Source organism: Schistocerca piceifrons, chromosome 4, assembly GCF_021461385.2.
Source record: "Schistocerca piceifrons isolate TAMUIC-IGC-003096 chromosome 4, iqSchPice1.1, whole genome shotgun sequence".
Classification (NCBI taxonomy): Eukaryota; Metazoa; Arthropoda; class Insecta; order Orthoptera; family Acrididae; genus Schistocerca; species Schistocerca piceifrons.
The window spans coordinates 193,481,978-193,497,986 of NC_060141.1; the positions used below are offsets into that span (position 1 = coordinate 193,481,978).

Genomic DNA, 16,009 nt, shown 5'->3' on the forward strand with positions numbered 1-16,009 from the left:
CACCGTACGGTCATCGACGAGCCGTGGCCCACCGAGCGGCCCGTGCGGCCACGCCAACTCCGAACCTAGAATATTGTCAGGGCGCCGCAACTCGGCCATTAGCTCACACTGTGGTACTCCGATATTAGTTTTACATCTGTCGATTTAGTTCCGTTAGCAGCGACGTGTTGAGCTCTACCTGCAAGATAGTCTTGAATCCAATGGCAAGTCTGCTCCGATACTCCGTAAGCTCGTATTTGTTTCATTAAACGGCAATGCGGGATGTTGTCAAATGCCTTACTGAAATCAAAGAACACGGCACCAACCTGAGCGCCGTTGTCCACTGCGCTGTGCCTCTCACGGAGGAACAGAGCGAGCTGAGTTTCGCAGGATCTCTGTTTGCGCAATTCATGTTGATTTTTATAGAGCAGATGTTCACTTTCCAAAAACGTCATAATTCTTGAGCATAAAACATGTTTCATAATTCTACAACAGATTGACGCCAATGATATAGATCTATAATTGTGTGGATCTGTCTTACGGCCTTTCTTGAAAATGGGAATGACCTGCGCTTTTTTTTTCAGTCGTTATGTACCTTTCGATGCTCAAGCGATCTACGATAAATTACTGCTAGAAAGGGAACAAGTTCTTTCGCATAATCTTTATAGAATCTTATAGGAATCTCACCTGATCCTGACGCCTTTCCACTACTAAGCGATTGGAGCTGCTTTTCAGTTCCGCGATCGGTTATCTCAGTATCTGCCATCTTGACGTTCGTACGAGGATTGAAAAGAGGGACAGTGTTACTATCTTCCGCGGTGAAAGAACTTCGGAAGACCGAATTCAGTATTTCGGCCTTCTCTCTGTTATCTTCCGTTTCAGTGCCGGTGTGGTCGCTGAGAGAATGAACAGATGATTTTGACCCACTTACTGATTTTACATACGACCAAAATCTCTTAGGGTTTTTACTCAAGTCGGTTGACAACGTCTTACTTTCGAAAGCAATGAACTCTTCTTTCATTGCTCTTCTTAAGCTCATTTTCGCTTCCTTCAGCTGTTTGTCAGCTAGGATTTTACTTCTCTTGATTCTGAGATTTCCCCAGAAAATTCGTCAAGGATGGCCTGACATGTTTGTAGATGGTGTCCTCATTTTGTACGATATCTCAATACCGCATATTGCCATACAAGTGAGAGAAACGCTCAACAAACGTGGATGGGAAATACTTCCCCACCCACCATATAGTCCTGACGCGAGACCACCACACTTCGATTTCTATCCAAAACTGAAGGAACAACTCCGTGGAGAACGTTTTGACACAGTTCATAAACCTTCCGTTGAAGTGGCCCGAGCAATCAGACAACTCAACAATTCTGTCTTACAGTGAAGAACGATTGAAATGACCATCGTATGCCTCGCGAAATGAGCGCGACGAGGCGTTAGAACTGAAACGGAGGTTTATCGACAGCCATTCATCCACGCACCACTCGCGACTGGAACAGGGAAAGGGGAAGATGACAGTGGTCGAGAATAACCCTTCAACACTCCTTAAGCGACTTGCAGAACATAGATGTAGATGTCGATAAATTCGTACATGAAGCAGCAGTAATAGTTTCCCTTTTTTGCTGCTCTTGTAGCTACGTTCAGATAAGCTCAGATGTTTTTGTGCTGATCGGTCCTCCATTGTGAACTGGTCCAGTTTCCATTCCACCGCAAGCAATCGCACGCCGGCGTGAGGCGCCAGTTGTCGCTAGAGGGCCACGTTTTGCGTATCCGGCGAGCCACCGCGGCGCTGCTAATCCACTCGCCAGCCGTGTAATTATCGTTACTGGCCGCAATCTCTTAGTGTCTTGAGAACGGCGCTACGGGGGGGACCCGCTGCCGGTAAGTGCGGCATAAAGACGGCGACGTCAAACGCGATGGCCCGGCGCCTGCATCACAGGCCGCAAGCCCGGGCGCGCCCCTCGCCGCGGTGCGCTCTCGGTCGACATCCTAATTAAGTTAAAGTACACAGGCTGACGCCGGGGGAGGCGAGCGTTTAAGGGCGCTCGTGGGGTCGCCCCACCAATGCCGCCTAATATATCAGAGTTAGCGCGGGACAAAGACGCTCCGCGGGCCATCGCGAGCGCCGCACGGCGTCCCAGCCCTTAATTAAAGTGGCGGCCCGCGGCTGCCACCAGCGCACGCTGACAGCGCCTGACAGCCGCCCGTGTGGGGCGGGACGGTTACAACAGTCTGCCAATAACACGGACTCAAATTCTGATTTGATAGGCGCTTACAACTACTGTGCTTCGCGGCAATCTGACGGCGGATTGTGCGAAACACGTATACTGGAAGCGCAGTTGAGGTCTCTTTTTTCCTACTTCATTTTGCTAAGCATCTTAACTCGTCATCAGCAGTGACCTCTAAGTCCTCATTCACACTACATTTACACCAGCTGGCTGAATATCAGAGGCACGCCCTGGATGAGATGCCCGTCATCGGATGCTGAAGCCTTTGAACCGCATTTGTCTCCTAAAGCAGCGTACACACCTAGCAACAAAAGTCGCGGAACACGTGTCCCGAGACAGGTCTCAGTTCTGTTCCGGGATATTTTCTCGTGTTGCGAGACTGTCGCTATACAAAAGTCTAGAGTCTAGGTTCCCCGTCAAAACGGGGAACATGATGTAATGTCGCGCGACATTTCGCAGTCTGTACGTGTACTTTGACGTGTATGCGTCATTTTGTACCTGGCCACAATGGAGACAACAATGAAAATAATTGAAGATTTTCAAGCTTGCCCTTGTCTTTGGGACGTGACATGTGGGGAAAAATATAAAAACAGAAATATGAGGAGGGATGCTATGGAATCTCTATCTAAAAATACCAGATGTCACACCATGAAATGGAGGAAAAAATCCAAAATTTAAAATCACAGTTTAGGCGCGACCATAAAAAGTTATCCGAGTAAAAAAAAAGTGGTTCGTCCCCCAAAAAGTGCAACTGGTTTGGGTACAAACCACTGCTGTTTTTGTTACAAGGAACGGAATCCAGAGGAGCCGGGACACTGATTGTGATGAAGCGGAAGAAGAAACATATACCGTAGTAAGTGGACTTTATTTAATTTAACAATTTACACAGTCATTTTTTACTATTAACATAAGTATTTGGTATATTTGTATCTTTTATAGTATTTTAAAAGTAATTTACCAAAGCTTTTAAATTTATTTTTAACTTTATTAACATCAGATAATTATTTTCATTGGCAATGAAGGAAAAAATTAAAAATATAATTAACCAGCAAATATGTGCCATTGCCCCTATTGTTGATTGTTTTGCCAAGAAACCGCTCCTGCTGGAGATATAAAGTAATCTCTGAATTCATCTCGAATTTTGTGCACATCGGAAGGTGCTCTTACAGGAATACTTTGCAATTTTATTAGACTGTTTGGTGATGCAGATCTCCACTGTGCTTCTATCAAACTTACGTCAATGTCTTCTAAATCAGCCGGCCGGTGTGGCCGAGCGGTTCTAGGCACTTCAGTCTGGAACCACGCGACCGGTACGGTCGCAGGTTCGAATCCTGCCTCGGGCATGGATGTGTGTGATGTCCTTAGCTTAGTTAGGTTTAAGTAATTCTAAGTTCTAGGGGACTGATGACCATAGATGTTAAGTCCCATAGTGCTCAGAGCCATTTGAACCATTTTTTCTTCTAAATCAAACGATCCTGGAGGAGTATAAAACTTCCTTCCTTCAGAATTTCTTCTTAGGAAGTTATGCAGATACATACATGTCATAACCACAGATTCTACTTTATCGGGATCCAGTGCAATAGGTTTTAAGAGCACTCTGAATTTGGAACTTAAAATAGCAAATATATTTTCAATAATGCGTCGAGTTCTACAGAGCCTGTAATTGAAAATCCTTTCTGCTGATGTTGAACACAATCGCTGGCCTGGATAAGGTTTCATCACATGGGTGGATAATGCAAACGCATCATCTGCTACAAATACATAAGGACAGGGGTAGATCTGCCTGGCAATGCTTTAACTAGGGGGATATTTAGTTTCTTTTGCACCAGTTTCTTGTACAAAGATGTAAATTTTAAGACACCACCATCCGATATTCGGCCCTGACATCCCACATCAGCATATATAAAGTTATAATTGGCATCACCTACTCCAGGAAGATAAAAAAAAAAAATGGCTCTGAGCACTATGGGACTTAACATCTATGGTCATCAGTTCCCTAGAACTTAGAACTACATAAACCTAACTAACCTAAGGACATCACACAACATCCAAGAAGCATAATACTAGAGTTTCCTTTATAATTGAAATACATGCTGCCACTGTTTTCTGGGGCCACTATCTGTATGTGCTTGCCGTCTATACTACCTAAACACTGAGGAATGTTCCATCTCGTTGCGAATTGTTCTGCTGTTGCTGTCCATTCGGAGTTAGATTTTGGCATCTGAAATATTAAACAAAATACAATAACATTAAAGCAATAAATACAAGTAACAGCTGTTAGACAAAATAAGTTCAATGAAATTGTTGGTTTTTCCCTAGGAGGATAACGACAACGGAACAGAAGAAGAGCGATATGATGAACGACAGTCCACTCTACCAAAAGAAGAATTCAGAAGGCCACCGATACCCAAAAGGAGGAAGAATGCAGATCACGATGTTGATATTGCAAGGGATACAGTAAGCTGCATGAAATCGTTAACAGAGGCTGTTAGGAGCCGAGATGAATTTGCGGTTTACGGAGAGCGTGTTGCTAATAAATTAAGAAACTGCGGTAGAAGTCGCATTGAAATTTCCTTAGCCCAGCGTGAAATTAATGACATATTCTTAATACTGGAAATGGGAATGTACAGTACGATAGGATATTCACCCCAGGTCAGTTCAAACCAGTTATACCCACTTCAAACAGTTCCACCTCCATTCCATTCTTCACCATCAACATCCTATATTACAGACGGCCAAAACTCATACTTTTCAGACTATTCCTTTAGACCCTCAACATCTTCGCAAGATCTGGAACCTCCTTCTCAAAATGAAGGGTCCAGTGAAGACGAAACCATAGAGGGCTTTTTTGAAAATTTCAAATCATTGTAATTTAAAAAATGACAAAATTGTAAACCTGTAATTAATCCATTCTTAAAAAATGTAATAAATAAAAATTGAGTTACTTCGTACCTTTACAAACCCTTTCTGCGAAGTAATTATGGCTTCACAGGCTTCAGGAGCTATACTTGAAATTGATTGTTTTGACACTCGAAAGGTGTACATCAAGCTGGAAAATGATTCGCCGCTAGCAAGGAACCAGAGGGTGATAGCTAGCCTGACTGAGGCTGGAATGGTTTTGTTGTGACTTGGCAAGATAGCCAAGTCACTATGAGAGGAAGCCGAAAGGCAAGCGTTTAAGCTCACGCAGGCTGGCGTGAGGTCTGGACCGGGACAAGGTAATTAATATAGCCAATAACGTACGTAGCTGCTGGAATGCTTAACTTTAATCCACAATTGGTGAACATCGGTCCCACGGTACATGCATCACAAGATAAATAGCAAATGATAATGGCGCATTGCTAGGTCGTAGCAAATGACGTAGCTGAAGGCTATGCTAACTATCGTCTCGGCAAATGAGAGCGTAATTTGTCAGTGAACCATCGCTAGCAAAGTCGGCTGTACAACTGGGGCGAGTGCTAGGAAGTCTCTCTAGACCTGCCGTGTGGCGGCGCTTGGTCTGCAGTAACTGATAGTGGCGACACGCGGGTCCGACGTATACTACCGGACCGCGGCCGATTTAAAGGCTACCACCTAGAAAGTGTGGTGTCTGGCGGTGACACCACAGGTTTCCCTAAATATAGTGTTTTCTTTCGAAATCTTTTCTCCAATCATTTGCAGAAGGGTTTAGAAATCGGTAGGTCTCATTCTGACAAAATTTCTGAAACCAATGGTATCTTCTAGCTTCAGTTTTTCAAGAAGATTCAAAGCTGTAGTAACTCCACCAGAAAATAAATTCCTCGTCCAGTACTGTTTAGGTTTACGCTCTTTGCTTCTTAACAACATTAAATTATTTAAACACAGATGAACAGCACAAACAGCTATTTCTTGTGACATCGCGTTGTGATTTCTGTATCGCAACTGGCTTCGTACATGTGGACGCGTGACATTGTTTAGCGACAGTCTCGAGACATTGTATCATGACTGTCCCCATACAAAGTCCCGCTACTTTGTTGTTAGGTGTGTACCTGGCTTTACAGTAGAAATGCACTCCTGGATCACAACATTGAAATTCATTCATTCATTTCCGTGTCCGGTCAGCATCTCCAGACTGCAGTAACAACGATGGAATTGTTATTGCCGGCCGGTGTGGCCGAGCGGTTCTAGGCGCTTCAGTCTGGAACCACACGACCGCTACGGTCACAGGTTCGAATCCTGCCTCGGGCATGGATGTGTGTGATGTCCTTAGATTGGTTAGGTTTAAGTAGTTCTAATTTCTAGGGGAATGATGACCTCAGATGTTAAGTCCTATAGTGCTCAGAGCCATTAGAACAATTTTTGAATTGTTATTTGCCTAGACTGAGTCCTGCCTTGGACAAGGTTGTCCCAGTAGAGAGTATATGAGCAATTAGCCCGAATCTCGTGTCGTTCCGCACTCGCTGGAAACGCCTCCACGAGCCAGAAGGATTTACATCCTGGTCTCAGAAAGGTGGACGCCCACCCTAAAGCCTCTTTTACACGAGCGACTTCTTGTTTAAATCGACTACTCGAAGTGCGTGCGCCTTTCCTGCCTGCGTGTAAATCAACAACCAACCACGATGCGAGTGTCAATAATCTATAGATTGTGCCGAGTGTGGATTTCTACATTCCTGAGTATGCAGTACGCTGCGCATGCGCAGGGACAAGGGACAATAGCGGTGTCTGCTAACATCGGAAGTTATAACCTGATCTAGTTGAGCTTACCCGTTTTATAGGAATGGACTTCGCGTCTTCTTAATCTTTGTAATGTCCTTTGCTTTGCTTTCGTTGTAGATTGAAATGTTACACAAGGCCCTGGTAATTTTTCCTGTTAGTGTTCTCCTACAACAGAGACTAAATTTCAAAAACCAAAAAAGTACACTATGCGATCAAAACATACGTTTTTCATATAGGGTGCATTGTGCTGCATATCAGCAACCTCAGTAGTCATTAGACATCGTGAGAGAGCAGAATGGGACGCTCCGCGAAACTCATGGACTTCAAACGTGGTCAGGTGATGGATGTCACTTGTGTCATACGTCAGTACGCGAGATTTCTACACTCATAAACATCTCTAGGTCCACTGTTTCTGATGTGATAGTGAAGCGGAAACGTGAAGGGACACGTACAGCACGAAAGCGTACAGGCTGACCTCGTCTGTTGAGTGACAGAGGCCGCCGACATTTGAAGATGGGCCGTAAAGTGTAATAGGCAGACATCTATCCAGACCATCACACAGGAATTCCAAACTGCATCAGGATCCTCTGCAAGTTCTATAACATTTAGGCGAGAGATGGGAAAACTTGGATTTCATGGTCGAGTGGCTGCTCATTAGCCACAAATCTTGCCGGTAAATGCCAAACGACGCCTCGCTTGGTTTAAGGAGCGTAAAATCTGGACGACTGAACAGTGGAAAAACGTTGTGTGGAATGACCAATCACGGCTAAACAATGTGGTGATCCGATGGCAGGGTGTGGGTATGGCGAATGCCCAGTGAACGTCACCTGCCTGCGTGTGTAGTGCCAACAGTAAAATTCGGAGGTGGCGGTGTTATGGTCTGGTCGTGTTTTTCATGGGTTGGGTTTGCACCCCTTGTTGTTTTGCGTGGCACTATCACAACAGGCCTACATTGATATTTTAAGCACCTTCTTGCTTCCCAATGTTTAAAAGCAATTCGGGGATGGCGATTGCAGCTTTCAAAACGATCGGGCACCTGTTTATAATGCTCAACCTGTGGCGGAGTGGTTACACGGCAATAACATCCCCACAATGGACTGACCTGCACAGAGTCCTGACCTGAATGCTATAGGACTTTTTGAGATGTTTTGGAACGCCGAATTCGTGCGAGGCCTCACCGACCGACATCGATACCTCTCATCAGTGCAGCACTCCATGAAGGATGGGATGCCATTCCCTAAGAAACCTTCCAGCACCTGACTGAACGTATGCAACCGAGAGTGGAAGCTGGCATCAAGACTAAGGGGGGCCAACACCATAGTGAATTCCAGCATTATCTGTAGAGGGCGCCACGAACTTGTAAGTCATTTTCAGCCAGGTGTCCAGATACTTTTGATCACATAGTGTATTTGCGTTTTTCAGAGAAAAAACCTACACTGTGTGTAAATATGAATGTAAAGAGATAAACTAGTTTTAAAAAAAATATTTCAACAGTGAAAAATTCAGAATTACTGGACGAGAAAAATAATTTTCGTTGTCATTTGGCACTTAGCAAGAAATCAAGACACAAAGAATAAAGGAAAAAGGTGCTATTTAGTACGTTCTATATATTATACGATGTGTTTGCAAGTATACATGGTGGCTTAAATTATATGTTAAAAATGTAATGACAGGTAGAGGGTACCAAAATCAACAGATATCGTATAGGAATATGTGTGTGGTAATACCGCCTTGAGCCGATAGAAAATGGTGATAACTGCAGCATATTAAAGCGCTTTGCCAGTTGGGTTCATCATTCCTCACATGGATCTTGACCAGCATGCATCGTTTCACCAATGCGAAGCTGGCCGACACGCATTTCATGTATGTGGTTGCACGAGGAAATGGATTACCTACTCAAACGATGTATAGGGAGCGATTGCCGAATAGGAATCAGCCAGATCGCCGAACATTCGAGCGTCTTCATTGGGAGTCACGTACGTCTGGTTCGTTTTATGCTTTCAGGCGTAGATCTGGTATTGGAAAATTTCGCAGAATTCTTGCAGTGGAACAAAGAATACTAAACGGAGTAGAGGGTAAGCCTTTGACAAGCTCGAGAGCTGTAGGACATGTGTTGGTTGTGAGCCATCAAAGTGTCTCGAGGACTTTACATGAAGACGGAATGCATCCGTATCATTTACAGAGAGTGCAAGCAATGGTTCCTGACAATTATCTTCCACTTTTCAACTTTAATCGTTGGTACCTACAGCAGACTGCAGCCAACGGAAGTTCCTTTGCAGATGTTTTATTTACTGATGAGGCTGCCTTCACCCGGTCGGGGATGTTGAAAATCCATAGTTCTTACCTGTGGGGTCATGGTAATCCACATGACACAATAGCACACACGTACCAAGAAAGGTTTTCCATTAACGTTTATGCAGTATTGTGCGCAATAACTTAGTGGGACCGTACATTCTACGTAATGGTTTAACCGGTCACACATACAATATCTTCCTCCAGGAGTTCTTACTTGAACTTCTGGGCGATGTTCCTCTAGCTGTCCGCAAACGAATGTGGTTGCAGCACAATGGAGCCCCAGCTCACTTCAGTCGAAACGTCAGGAATCACCTGGACGCTATCTACGACCAGCAGTTGGTAGAACGGGGCGATCCAGTTCCCTGCCATCACGTTCTCCCAATTTAACTTGCGTGGTTTTTTTTTTTTTTTGGGAGGGGGGGGGGGGTCACTTGAAATGCCTGGTGTAGGAGAGTCTCGGCACATCTGAAGAAGATCTACTTATCCGCGTGTCTGTTGCCGCTGGACATGTGACGCCTGATGTCTTTCTTAATGTACAGTACGCTGATTCATGCACCGTCGCTGTGAATCCTGTATCGCCGTTGGTGGCCACTTTCTCGATCACCTTTTGTAAACTGTTAACAAATTCCTGATGTCATTTGTCTGTATATGCTTTTTCAGTTTTCTGTAATTCATACTGCTGTACAAGTTAGTGCTGTAACGTGTCATTACCGCACACACACTTTCTATACAAAACCTGCTTATTTAGGTCACCTCTAACTGCCTTTACATTTTTGACATATAATTTAGGGCCACCCTGAATATTTTCTCGAACAAGTAAATGTGTATGTTCTGACATGTTTGGATGACAATTTTCCTGTTCTTTCAGTGCTCAGGAGTGTGAACAATTTTCGAAACGACCTTTGACAAGAACTTCCACTATGAATTCTTCTTTGGTCATTAATAAACGCTTTTGTCACTGCTTGTTCCAACATTTTGTTACTATATTTCGATTCATATGTAAAAACAATAGTCCATCATAACTTCACTTTCACCACTCAGATGCCAAACTGCACAGAAGACAGTTCTAATAACACTGGCAAGTTCGGCGTTGACGCGTAAACGGAAATGACAGCTTAAAACATACGAGACTTAGTACGGAGATAAATCGGCAGGGGCGCTGCAGTAGACGCAGTTGCCTCAAGTAGTCAGCTGAGACAAGAAGGTCGGTCCTGTAAAAGGGGCTTAACCACTGAGTGACCACCAAACAGAGTAGGGCAGATAGTTTCCTGCGGCTGGCTCATCCTTTGAAAAGCCTCTTCTTCCATAACGCTTTTATTACTGTTTGGGCTGCTGAGCTGGCTGCTGACAACGTTCTTCAACATATAATAGGAGTAAATAATTGTTGATATTTCAAATAATATAGGTAATACAAACATTTTAGCACTTGCGTCAATTTTATCAGTTACCAATGCATGCGCTCTTCACAGCTGGCGTGCGCTACATACGACTGCCACTGAGTAAGAGAAATACTAGTCTTTTCGTTTAATTTCGATCTTCATATGTGACAGATACAATACCCGATTAAATGTTTCCGGTCACCTCTATGCAACGTGGAAATGGCTTCCGCATGTCACGAGAGGCAGATCCACCATTATAAAAGAAGGTACATAGTATTGTGTTCTTTGCAAAGAGGCAGTGACATCCAAATTGGTCGGTCAGAAGCTCTCAGTGGCTTTGAACTTGAGCTCCTCATTGGCTGTCACCTGAGTAACAAATCCGTCAAGGGCATTCCAATCCTTCTAAAACTGCCCAAGTTCACTATTGGAGATGTGACAGTGAAGTGGAAACACGAACGTACAACTACAGACAAACCAAGACCGGGTAGACTTTACATAGTGACAGGCAGGGATCGTCGAGCACTGAGGGAGAGGACTATAAAAAATAGTATGAAATCAGTGGAAGGGAATCCACTCGTGAGTTCCAAAGTGCTAAGTGCAGTCCAACTGGCACAAGGACTGTGCGTATGGTGTAAGAGAAATGCTTTACAATGATCATGAGACTCCCAATAATACACACATCTCTGCAGCCAGCGCTAAGCAACACTTGAGGTGGCGTAAAAAGCGACGTCGGTGGGCACTGGCTGGCTGGAAACAAGTGATCTGGGGTGATGAATCACGCTAAATCCCGTGGATATCCGATAGAAGTGTTCGGAACAGGCGAATGCCTGGAGAGCGTTATCTACCATCATATGTACTGCCAACAGTGAAGTACATAGGAATTGGCACAGTATAGAGGTGCTTTCCCTGGTTAGGATAAGACTAATGGAACAAAACCAGCATCACATACTTTGCATTGTTGCCAAATTTATTCAAGATAGCGGATCCAAAATGGTGGTTATAGATGTGGCAACATCGCACCGACTTCATGGTGGGAAATTCAAATTTTGTTCGGAAAATTTGTCAATTGGGCTGACTCCACAAACCTAAGGCAACACCCACTCCCCTCTCTCCCTCCCCCTCTCCCCTCCACTCCTCACCCCTACCCCATCTAGAAACTGCTTGTAAAAGGACACAGTCTGTGCTGGGCTGTTGATTAGGATGGACATAAGTCTTTATTCTTTATGTAGTGCAGTATATTCTTTATTTAAGTAATCTGAGTGCCACCGGCGGCTGTGGCCGAGCGGTTCTAGACGCGTCAGTCCGGAACCGCGCTGCTGCTACGTTTGCAGGCTCGAATCCTGCCTCGGGCATAGATGTGTGTGATGTCCTTAGGTTAGTTAGGTTTAAGTAGTTCTAAGTCTAGGGGACTGATGGCCTCAGATGTTAGGTCCCATAGTGCTTGGAGCCATTTGAACTATTAATCTGAGTGCCATTGATTGAGCACTGCATAGTAGCTCCGTCCAGTGTGTACACTTTGTAGTTCACGCCACCCACAACTTTAGCGAGGTCATTATGTGAGATGTGCTGCAGACCACTGAGGAAACTGTAAACTCATCTCTTTTGCGAGTTCTTTACATGAAAACTCGAAAAGTAGCAACTAGTAGCTCCACTCGCATTTTTTAACGAATACCGATGTCAATGATACTCGTTTAACAGATTCCAAATCATTCTTGTACTTTACAAAGACAAATAAGGTCTCAATACATATAACCATATGTGTTTTTCATATCTAGATGTAATCCCCCTCCTCCTTTCTTCTTCTTCCATCTATTGTCCACATTAAACAATGTCGCGTCAAAGCAATTAATAGGCGAAGTCTTTTATAAAGATTTGAGAGGAGCGAAGATTACAATAAACTTTCAAGTTTACTTGGCTTGTCATGTTGAGATCGCTCCAGCTCTTCTTGTCTAGCGGTCTGATTCTTGAAGCTGAAAATGTCACATCAGGCCATCACTGTTGGATTGAACTAAATAAATTTGAAGACTGTTGTTGCAGCATTTTTTGCGTAGATATATTTTCTCGCATTTTAGTATATCATACAGTATTTTGATTTTTCACGGTGACAAAACCGAAATTACGTTGTTTGCACAAAAATACGACTCCTACACACTGCGTAAATAACAATATTCCAAAAGGTTTACAATTTTTCTCAATAGATGAATTCCTACTAGATTTAGTTACATTATTAATTTCGATTATTATTTTGTAAACGAATCCAGAAATTAACATAGTCAACAGTATAGGATTGCGTAATTAATAATAGAAATTTGAAGTGCGCAAATATGTCGTAATTTCAAGTGTTTCTAAAAAAATGATTTTAACTTACGTTGAAAGTAGCACTTATCGATTATAACATCGAAACCAAAATATTTTATAAAGTACTTCCTTTTTATAAATTTTAGCTTGAAATATAACATTGTGTATAAAATTACATGAAAGTTTTCAGAAAAGCAACTGAGATAATACTGACCTGTCCAAAATTCGAAAAATAGTACTGGTATCGACAATTACTGTTGAGGAAAAGTAATGCTAGAGGAGGATGTCCCGTTACATAGAGATACAGAAAGTCTCTCTTCCACCGGTTTTTCACCATCTAGACGCACACATCAAAATGGTTCAAATGGCTCTAAGCACTATGGGACTTAACATCTGAGGTCATGAGTCCCCTAGAGTTAGAACTACTTAAACCTAACTAACCTAAGGACATCACACACATCCATGCCCGAGGCAGGATTCGAACCTGCGACCGTTGCAGCAGCGCGGTTCTCGACTGAAGGGTCTAGAACCACTCGGCCACAGCGGCCGGCGCAAGCATCACATATCACAATCGATGGTCTCAACTAAATAAAGACGGGAAATGTTCAGAACGGCAGTCGAAGCAGTCAACCGGTCAATTTACATGGGTAGGGGAATAACTGTCCAGCCCAAACACTCGCCAGTATGGAATCTTCTCAAATTTCCAAGGAGAACGCAACACACGTGATTGCGAAGGCTGCCCAACACATACTGAGTAGTAGTTCGCTATTTACTCACCTCGAAGGCGACAACTTTAGGTCAGCTGCATTCTTGTGCCCAGGATCTCCAGTTCAGGCAAATCAGCGGCATCTCCCACAGTAAACTGGAAATGTCAATTCATTCCGGTCACCAGCTAACTCTGCCACGGACCCATACGCCATGCAGAATCGTCCTAGAAAACAGGACTCATATTTATCAGTGTAATTACAATTACATATTACAACTGCAGCACCAATACGAGCGAAGTATCGGAAGTACCTCCTCCTGACGACTGTGGCTCTGGAATCACCAATATCTATACGATTCTTATGACTCGACATGATTTCTTATGGCTATCCATGCTCTGAAATCGCAGTCTCCCACGTCAAATGCATAACTCCCTGACGACAGGAAATAGTGATTTTCTTTGCACATGTAGTAACAATGACCACAGTAAGTTTGCATCCTAACATATACTTTGTAAGCCTGCTGATCACAGCGAATCTAGCATATATCCCCCACTAAGTGTAATACTTCGCCAGTAACTGAATACTGGTGACACCAAACAATACTGAGCAAAAATTCGCGATGGATGAACATGCCTCATTTGTTTTTCTTGCGAGTGGTGCCAAAGTGTCTTAGGAAGAGATACGTAATCGTCTTATAAGCGAACGGCTATTAAAAATATGATCGAAACGACTATTCTACTGTCACCCTGCATAAAAGCGGTCTTGGTCCTACAGGCGCACGTATCAGTATCAATATCCATGTTAAAGAATACAAAAGCTTTATAAATCGAGATATGACATTGTTTCCGAAAGAAGTGGTCTTCCACACAAATACCACCACATTGATTATAGACAGTGATCGCTGGGGTGTGTATTAACAGACCGAAAGCACAGGTGCACGTCGCTAGCAGTATAAACTCGTAATAAAATCACAATTCTCACCGAATTTAGAAAGTGATTCGGCTCACGAACGTAGTATTAAGCCGACATTTGCAACTCCCTCACACCGCCGCCAGATATTTCTCACGCTAACAAACACTACTTGTAACGCATTCTATCCTGATGCCATGTAAGCAGTGTAACAGAGGTTCTGCGATATATTCGCTGGGCCATAGGCGAGGGGCCAACGGCCTTGCCGCAGTGGTAACACCGATTCCCGTCAGATCACCCACGTTAAGCGCTGTCGGGCTGGGCTAGCAGTTGGATGGGTGACCATCCGGTCTGCCGAGCGCTGTTGGCAAGCGGGGTGCACCCGGTCCTTGTGAAGCAAACTGAGGAGCTACTTGATTGAGAAGTAGCGGCTCCGGTCTCGGAAACTGTCATACGGCCGGGAGAGCGGTGTGCTGACCACATCCCCCTCCTTATCCGCACCCAGTGATGCCTGCGGTCTGAGGATGACACGGCGGCCGGTCGGTACAGTTGGGCCTTCATGGCCTGTTCGGGAGGAGTTTAGTTTAGTTTTTATAGGCGAGGGAGGGTGTAGATTGATTGTGAATGACCACATACAGTAGATGTAGTGTTATGTGATAGATCACTTGAAGTCGTAGGAAATGTACAAAATACTATGAACAATACATTGGCTTATCCAATCTACAGTGCTACACTTCCCGGTAGATATGCTGTCTGTGATTTGGAATCAAGTCTCTTCGTGCTACTACATATTTACGCTGAATCCTGTTCAGATGTCTTTTAATGATTACAGCAACTAGTAAATCATATTCGTGGCACTCTCGTATCTCAAAGCAAGTCACATTTTTCAAACCTATCTGCTAATGATCCAGTACAGCAAACCTCCAACGTGGTTTTAGACAGTCCCTCTGCAACTGTTCTTCAGTCTCTGTCTCACCCTCCCTGCAGCTTTGTTCATGAGGTCATCTCAATTTAAGTAAAAATTTAGCAGAAGCCAGATAACGCCATATCTACTACCTTCTGCACCCTGTGGAGAAGCAGGATGAGCTGAGTTAATGCGACAGGACCGTCTTTTTTGATCACTCGATGGAAATTGGAATATGTTGTCGTAGCTCCTTGTACAATGTGTAAGGCGAGCCCAAAACAAAGCTTTCTCATGCAGCAAGAGGTAGTGGAAAAGACAATACGAGCAGTTATGATGGTGTTCCTTACCGGGAAAGTTAGAAAGACTCCACATTATATGGGAACTGGAAGAAGGACGAGGATTTTGCTACTGCAGTGCGGTGCATCCCAAACTACGAGTACATACAGGTACTGCAGTCCGAAGGAGATCTCTGTCCCTCAGGGTGCATTCATGTCTGTCACTCAAACATTCTCTCTATCCTCGATATTTTGTACCATCCAACAGAGAAAAACTAGGAACTATAAGAACTCCGCAAATGTCACTCGGTAGGGAACTTGATAAGACATTACCACGTCCCTCTCTTCTGACATATCGGT

General features: G+C 43.9%; 1 pseudogene; it reads left to right on the forward strand.

Moving 5' to 3' along the window:
* The first annotated feature begins 14,722 nt into the window (after positions 1-14,722).
* Positions 14,723-14,840, forward strand: LOC124796483 (annotated as a pseudogene).
* The last annotated feature ends 1,169 nt before the right edge of the window (positions 14,841-16,009 follow it).